Genomic DNA, 7622 nt, shown 5'->3' with positions numbered 1-7622 from the left:
CTTTTTCAAAAACTGTATATTATTACTTCGTTTTTTTAACCAGACTGGTTAATGAATAGGTCTACACTTCTGTAAAGTAATATGCAGAATAAATCTCAACAATCAACAGGCTATAATAAAACTCTTAGCTTTGAAGTAGACTTTGTGTAAATCTTTCAGATATCTAAAATTTTAAGCAAATATAAGGAGCTGTGGTGGTGTGGTGATCAGATGACAGGCGATGAGGATTCTTCAGCTGGATGTTCTGCAGCAGTCAGGAAACAGGAAGTCTGAGTTCTCAGGGCAGCCTCTAGATGACAATTGTAACTGAATACTTACACTGAGTGACAAAAAAAGGGTTTGTCCTTAAATAATAATAGTTTAAACTTGTAGTCAAATGTTATAGCCAATGAAACAGACTTGAAAAATGTATTTGAATCTAATTTAATATTTATGTAAATACAGCAGTCTGAATGTATAAATTACAAAATAACCAGATTGTCTTATTACAAATAAACCTTTACGAAGAGGTGTATATTTTATATAATTTATCAAAGTAATTGCACCTGTAAGCCAAACAGCCAATCAATGTTTATTCCAAAGTGTAATGCAAAATTAAAATGACAAATGTAGGGCTGTGTAAGTAGTTTCTACTGCGAGTTCTACTGTACTGTAATTCTACAACTGTATATTCAACGTTCTACTTGTAATTTCCAGTAAAATGAGTGGATATGAGAGTTTAACGACAGGAAAGAAGGAGCAGTGAGAGCAGAGATCTCTCAGATTTCTGAAAACAGATCGACGAAGTTGTGGTAACTTCAATTTCCAAAAACTTGGTTTCTTGTCAAACTTAGATTTCTTGTCAAACTTAGATTTCTTGTCAACACAGGTTTAAGCTTGTCAAAATTAGATAGAGCTCATGGCGGAGAAATGATAGAAGATAGAATGGCTTGTCAAAAAAGATGGAGCAGGGAGAGGGAGAGTGATAGGACAGACTGAAATTGCTTGTTAATTGCTTGTCAACGATAGAGGGAGAGGGTTTTCTGCAGCAGGTCACCTGTAAGACAAAAAGGGACTGGAATTAGGCATATTTCCAATAAACATGGCTTTCCAGTATTTTTCGGACTATAAGTCACACTTAAAATCCTTTAGTTTTCTCAAAATTCAACAGTTCATCATGTATTAATTCTGGCTGTGCTTACTGACCTCAACCCAATTTTATGTGCTACGCAGGGCTCAAACATCTGTCAGAATGTTTTAGTATGACTTTGGAAAGCTACAAAGCTGCACCGTTTGATGGATTGTTGGAGCATTACAGCTACAGTTATCAGGAGCCTCGCGGAGTAATTCGTATTGTGCTTAAACATAATATTATGGTGTGTGTATGAGGACCTGGCATCTGTTTACAGAAATGCGTACAAAGCAGATTTCAAAACCGATCAATCCATGAAGAATTTGATAGATTTGTGGAAGAGGACTGAACAGAAAAAGATTGTACACTTACAATCTTTTATTGTAAGTGTACTTGTGTATTGTGTATTGTTATGTGTTACCACTGAAAAATGTTGAGTTACTGTGAATGAGTTGAATAGTTTGAGTTATCTGAATATTTGGTTAGCTGCATACGCCTTATAATCCGAAAAATACAGTACATACAGGGCTTTACATATTGAAGAGTTCCACAGTACATTATTCGATTGAACTGATTGAAAATGCTCAAAAATGGTGGTGGAACTATTCTAAAGAAACTTTTAGATTCTATTAACACAATAAAAACAAACAGTGTCTATAAACTTAAACCAAGATGTGCTGCTACAATAACCTACTGTAAATATCATATGGTCCAACAAAACCCACACACTGACGCTAGAGCAGACAGTTTCAGGCCACCTGCTTAAAATTTATGCCACATCACATGTTCCTTAATCCCCAAAGTTCTCAAATCACTGTTTCTGTGTGTACTTACCTGGGACAACAGTACATCATAATATCTGGGCACACAGAAACAGGGATTTGAGATCCATTAACATAAAAGTAAACAATACTTTACTCAGTATGACTTTTGGCAAAATGAGAAATTTGGAGATGGATGGTTCCTACAAAGCAGTTTCTACATATTTCAGTCACATGTGGGGCATGTTTAATACACAGCCATAAGCACTCCACTAAATCTAGGACATACTTATAATGGCGATTTAAAGGCCTAATTAAAAATGTAGTATGATGATAATTTCTTTGTAGATCATTTAATCATAAAATACAGAAATGAGTGCTGTATCTGTGCTTTAGATTTTTTCCAGTCATCAACAAAATCTTTAATTAAAAGACTAATTCAAAGAGCAGTTTTCAGACAGTGACTTAATTTCATGAAGCGAAAGAAGCTTTTGAAATCCACAAGGCCCTACTTGAAGACTTAATTGTACCTAAACTGCTGTTCATGAGCTGCTCTAATGTGAAAAAAGATGCGCTGCTACAATAACCTACTGACCTCTGTAGGTCTGGAAATGTTTACACAGACTTTTCTAGAATTTGATGACTTTTGATGATCACCAAGAGCTGTGCTCACTCACAGCACTAAACTGAATCTCCTATAATGAGAAACATTTCCCAGCACTGCACCTCAGAAAAACCTTTACTTACCAGACTTGAGACGATCAGATCAGCAGTCTAGAGAAAGGAAACAATTCATCAGATCACTGTTTGATGATACAGACTGTAGAGCCTCTTCACACACAATCCAATTTACTGTGACACAAATTAACTAGTAAAATCATCAATTACTTTAAGCTTTTTTAAGTTTACTGTAGTCTAAAGAGGAGATAATTGAACTGCAGGGTCTCACATGGCTATAGCATGTGTAATAAAAGCATTATTACTACAGAAATGCAAAGAATAGGCACCAATATTTGTTGGCACAAGTGCAGGATACACCAAATATTTCCTACACAGAAGCCTTGTGGCTCCAACATTTTCTACAACAGGTCAGTGCTAATAAAGTGTGAAAAACCAAAACTTTTAATGTCCTTTCAGGTTAAAAACATTAAATACAAAGTAATTCTTGAAATCAGAAGTAACAGAAAACCTCATCATGTTTTGGTTAGTCTGATATGAATATGCAAATCCTAAAATACATGTAAATACTGACATGTTACAATAACAGAGGTGCAGAATGTTTGTGGTTAAAATTAAATGTCTTAAAATATTACACTACAAAGTCCTTTCATTGTACCCGTTGCTAGGAATATTTATATATGTTGCAATGTCCCTTTTTGGCAACATTTCTATTTAATTTTAAAACACATTATATTCACTAAATAAGTAACAAACTAATTAGACACACTGGCTGTAAATTACCTAAGAATGTCCACTCACACCTCTGGTTCTCTTCGGTTTTTTATTATTGTTAAAGCTATTACTTATACCGAGTCAGGCAAAATACTTCTACAATGTTCTGACTTTAATGTAATACATCAGCAGAATTTGAGAAATAATATAAATCAATACCTGTGCAGCTCTTAAGTGTTTGAGCAACCACTTATACTGACTCCCCTAAAACACTTTCATTGTTTTGTCTGCTACTTAAATCCACAAACATAAGTAGAAAATGAACACCTGGATAAAGACATCTGACATTTAGCTATGTTTGGATTTGATGAGCCATAAGAAATTTAAATCATACATAAATGGGCTATTAAACTTCAGGGACATTTTCAGGGACAGTCAGAGGCCCTGTGTCGGGGGTTTGCTGCTACAGGTCACAAATCCTGTGTTTTTGCCAATCAGTAAATGGAAACATATCACAAAAAATCAAACTACTGTATGTAAGTCGTCAAATGTGCTACACAATGCCAGGTTCATACTGCTTCAGTTACAATCACTGTTTACTTACCAGCAAAGGCAAAACCAAAGATCTCGTTCACTCTGTGCAACAAAAGACAAAGCACAAAAATACAGAATGAGACAACTCAGATCAGCATCACAGTCAATACTACATCACTCTGTGTAGTCCAAAAGATTCAGTACACTTCTTTGTTTACCACAGCAACAAACAACTCACCTCTTTTTTTCTACACCTTATTAAAGATTACTGTCTTCATTAAGGTAAAATTTGGTTTCATCTATTTGTAATAAGCCACACAAGTTTCTCAGTTATGTGATAGCTCTATTAGTTTGGTGCTATTAGATAACACAGTAGATTTAATAAGCAATGATTTGCTACACCTAGCACTGCACACTTTATCAAATTGTGACATCACAATTTAAAAACATGAACAATCATAAATGAAAGCTTGGATGATATATTTGTAGGCTTCAACATTTGAGTTGGTCTGCATTCAAATTCTTCCCCAAAATATTATCACCTGCACACAGTGTGATTTAGTATCATTTAATATGTTGTTATTTTAAATATCTACCTATCATATTTGTAATATTAATGGTGCACTGCTGCATTTTATTTATTTGAAGGTGGCCTTTTTTGTATGTCATCAATTTTTCACAAAGTGAGAAGTTAAACAGAGCTGCAGGTGTAGGTTTTACTTAAAAACCAACCAAACTGCACAAACAAGTGTTTGTTAAATACTTCTTAAAATTTAACTAAAAAACTAAAATTGATTAATTAAAAAAAACTTCTTGTTAAGAAATGTTATTATTCTTATATTATGTGTTTTATCCTCACTCTCTCTCTCCCTTCTGTTAATTAACCCACAACACAAACACACACCCGCACAGGCACGTGACTCTTTTTCTCCCGGCCTTCAGTCAGAGGCGGTAAAATGGCTCCTTTGAAGTTGCCGACCCTGCTGCTTCAGCAGCTAATCATTGGTTCTAAAATGGCGGCTCATTATCTTATAACCTAAAGAATGAGGCCGTTTTAACTGACTGATTTGTGAAGAGGAGAACTAACTTCAGCTTCCCTAAAAGACTCAGAAACACTAACACACTGAATGAACCAAATACAACACAATAACCGTATCAAACAATCAAATGAACCATGTTAATTTCACACTAGGCCTATAGGAGCTAGGCTAGGCGTTAGCGCTTAGGTTGTTAGGGCTAGCATACTAAACACTCCTTTTAAATACTAAAATTACAACGTTTCACTAAAAAAGCAGCCATTGTGTTACTTTAACATGACTTATACTTCGACTGGCTTTATAAGTCACTAACAACAACTGGGTAAATCACTCAAACAGCTTATAGACATTTTATTTCAGAGAAGAGAGACAGAGAAGCAGCGCTTACCGGCAGGGATCAAGCAGAGAGTGGGCGGAGATTCAGGAGTCAGCCAGAGACGTACAAAAGAGGCATTCACGGGTAGTGGGAAACTTCGCCGTTACACACAATTGGCATTGAAAACGTGAAAAATATATGTAAATTTAAATATTATTATACTAGATTTTTTTGCAACAAAAAACAACAAGCAGAAATTTAATTCTATAAGTTTAATAAATGTTTCAAACAGGATTCTTTGAATTTGAAATAATGGTTAAAAGACATAAATAAACATAAGGTCATTATGTTAAAATGTACTGTATTATGATAGATTTATTTAACTGACTGCAGAAATAAGAACAGTCTTCTTCTGAAAACCAAGACCAAGGAGCTGGTGTTGGTGATCGCCTAATCATCCTCACAGAACAGTAGGAGCTGCAGAGGCTCACCTCACTGCACTGCAGGAATCAGAGGTTCAGGAGGTCCTTTAACCCCACTGCCATAAGACTTTTTAACAGTGACTCCTGACATGTTCATTGCACATTTGTTTCTTTTATTCTAATACATATTGGTTGTAATCATATGAATTCTGACTTAAATGGACTTGCACCCACTTGTTCACCCCTGCTACAGTGAGGTAAAGCTGTGGCCGTCTCCAACAAGACTCTTCAGTGAAGGTTTTAAAGACAACCATCTAAACTATAGCCTTAACAGTTACACTTTGTGAAACCACATGTTAATGTAAAAATCATATTTGTAAGAAAAATCGGTTTCATAGAGTGGAAACCTGTTAATACACAAAGACTTGTTCTCAACTATCAGTAATTAGTGCAGGGGTGGCTTTTACACACACAGTAACAGAGAGAGAGAGAGAGATACACACTTCAGCCAGCACATAAGCAAACACAGCACAAAAATTAGGTAAAAGTGAAAATGACTGGAGTCATAGGAAGTGTCTCCTCTTGAACACAATGAGCTGATGATGGAGTTCACCAGACCTATAACATGGTGCTGGTCACTCTGCATAGATAATAATAGATTGAAAAGCGCTATATAAATCCAAAGCGCTTTACAATGCCACTATTCATTCACTCTCACTCTCTATTTTCAGCTATATCTATGACAGGCAAACGGCCTGGATGTGCTGCTCAATTTGAATTCACCAATCAGAACAAAGAGAGACCAGCTTTTGCAGTCTATTTCTCATATCCTGCATTCCACACACACACACACACACACACACACACTAACCATAGCACAAAGAGAGACCAGCTTTTTGTCTATTTTATCAAGGATTCCACTCAAACAAATGGCCATAGAGATGGGCTAGAACTGTCATTTCAAGTTTTGTTCAGAGAGATGGGGAATTAAAATGTTGACAATTTATCATTAAAATGTGATATTGAAGATGTTGACTTGTAATGCACACAACTGAGTAGAGGCGAGGCATGAACTACTTTGACTTGCCCTCAGCTGGCTGGGAAGCCATGGAGGCATCAATATACAAATTTGTATGTCTCAGCCCTCAGATATGATTGGCTGGTTGGGAAGCCGTGCAGGCCCTGATATGTAAATTTGAATATTACAGTCCTTACAGAGGATTGACTTGCTGGGGAGCTGGCAGAAATATATAGAAATACTATGATTACCCAGAAATACTACATTTAGTAGAAATACTATGTTTTAGCACAAATACTATAAAATGAAAGAAATACTATAATTAAGCAGAAATACTATATTAAGCACAAATCTTATAAAAAGCAGAAATACTGTACTATGATTTGGTAGAAAATCTATAATTAATCAAAAATACTATATTTGGCAGAAATACTATTTTTTAGAGGAAATACTATGTTTAGTACAAATCTTATGAAATAGCAGAAATAAAATGATTTAGCAGAAATGCTGTATTTGGCACAAATCTCATAAAATAGCAGAAATAGTATGATTTAGCAGAAATGCTGTATTTAGCACAAATACTGAAAAGCAGCAGAAATGCTATGACTTAGCACAACAGTAATAACTTATAGAAAAATTGGAAAAGCAAAATGGACAGCTGGAAAAATCCTGAACATGCTAAGGGTCCCTCAAATCTAATTGTTAATTGAAAAAAAAAAAATCAGCAAAAAAGTATAACAGTCACACAATCACAAATATGGGCACATATGGAAACACACATGCACAGAGAGACACACACAGGACCAAATTCAGTCAACCAGTCTAAATATATTGAATTTAAGTGATATAATAAGATGCTCCCATCAAAAGGCTCTCTCGCTCTCTCTCTCACACACACACACACACACACACACACACACACACACACACAGAGCCTAAAGGGAACAGTATTTGTGCCATGGAGTGTTAACAAGAATCTGAGGTCCATATTACAAAAGCTGCTAAAATCATAAAAGGTTGCAGAATTGTAA

The 7622-nt window shown here is 35.4% G+C and overlaps 1 long non-coding RNA gene across 1 annotated transcript; it reads right to left on the bottom strand.

Annotated features, from left to right (window-relative positions):
• Window positions 1-396: 396 nt before the first annotated feature.
• Window positions 397-5405, bottom strand: LOC120437079. Its single transcript, XR_005610809.1, has 4 exons — window positions 5224-5405; window positions 3869-3900; window positions 2620-2646; window positions 397-1036 (listed from the first exon to the last, which is right to left on the bottom strand). It is a non-coding gene; the product is annotated as an uncharacterized LOC120437079 (long non-coding RNA).
• Between the last annotated feature and the right edge of the window lie 2217 nt (window positions 5406-7622).

This window comes from Oreochromis aureus, unplaced genomic scaffold (genome assembly GCF_013358895.1).
Source record: "Oreochromis aureus strain Israel breed Guangdong unplaced genomic scaffold, ZZ_aureus HiC_scaffold_45, whole genome shotgun sequence".
NCBI classification, from domain to species: domain Eukaryota; kingdom Metazoa; phylum Chordata; class Actinopteri; order Cichliformes; family Cichlidae; genus Oreochromis; species Oreochromis aureus.
The sequence above is the reverse complement of the archived record's forward strand: the minus strand, read 5'-3'. Positions and strand labels throughout refer to the sequence as shown.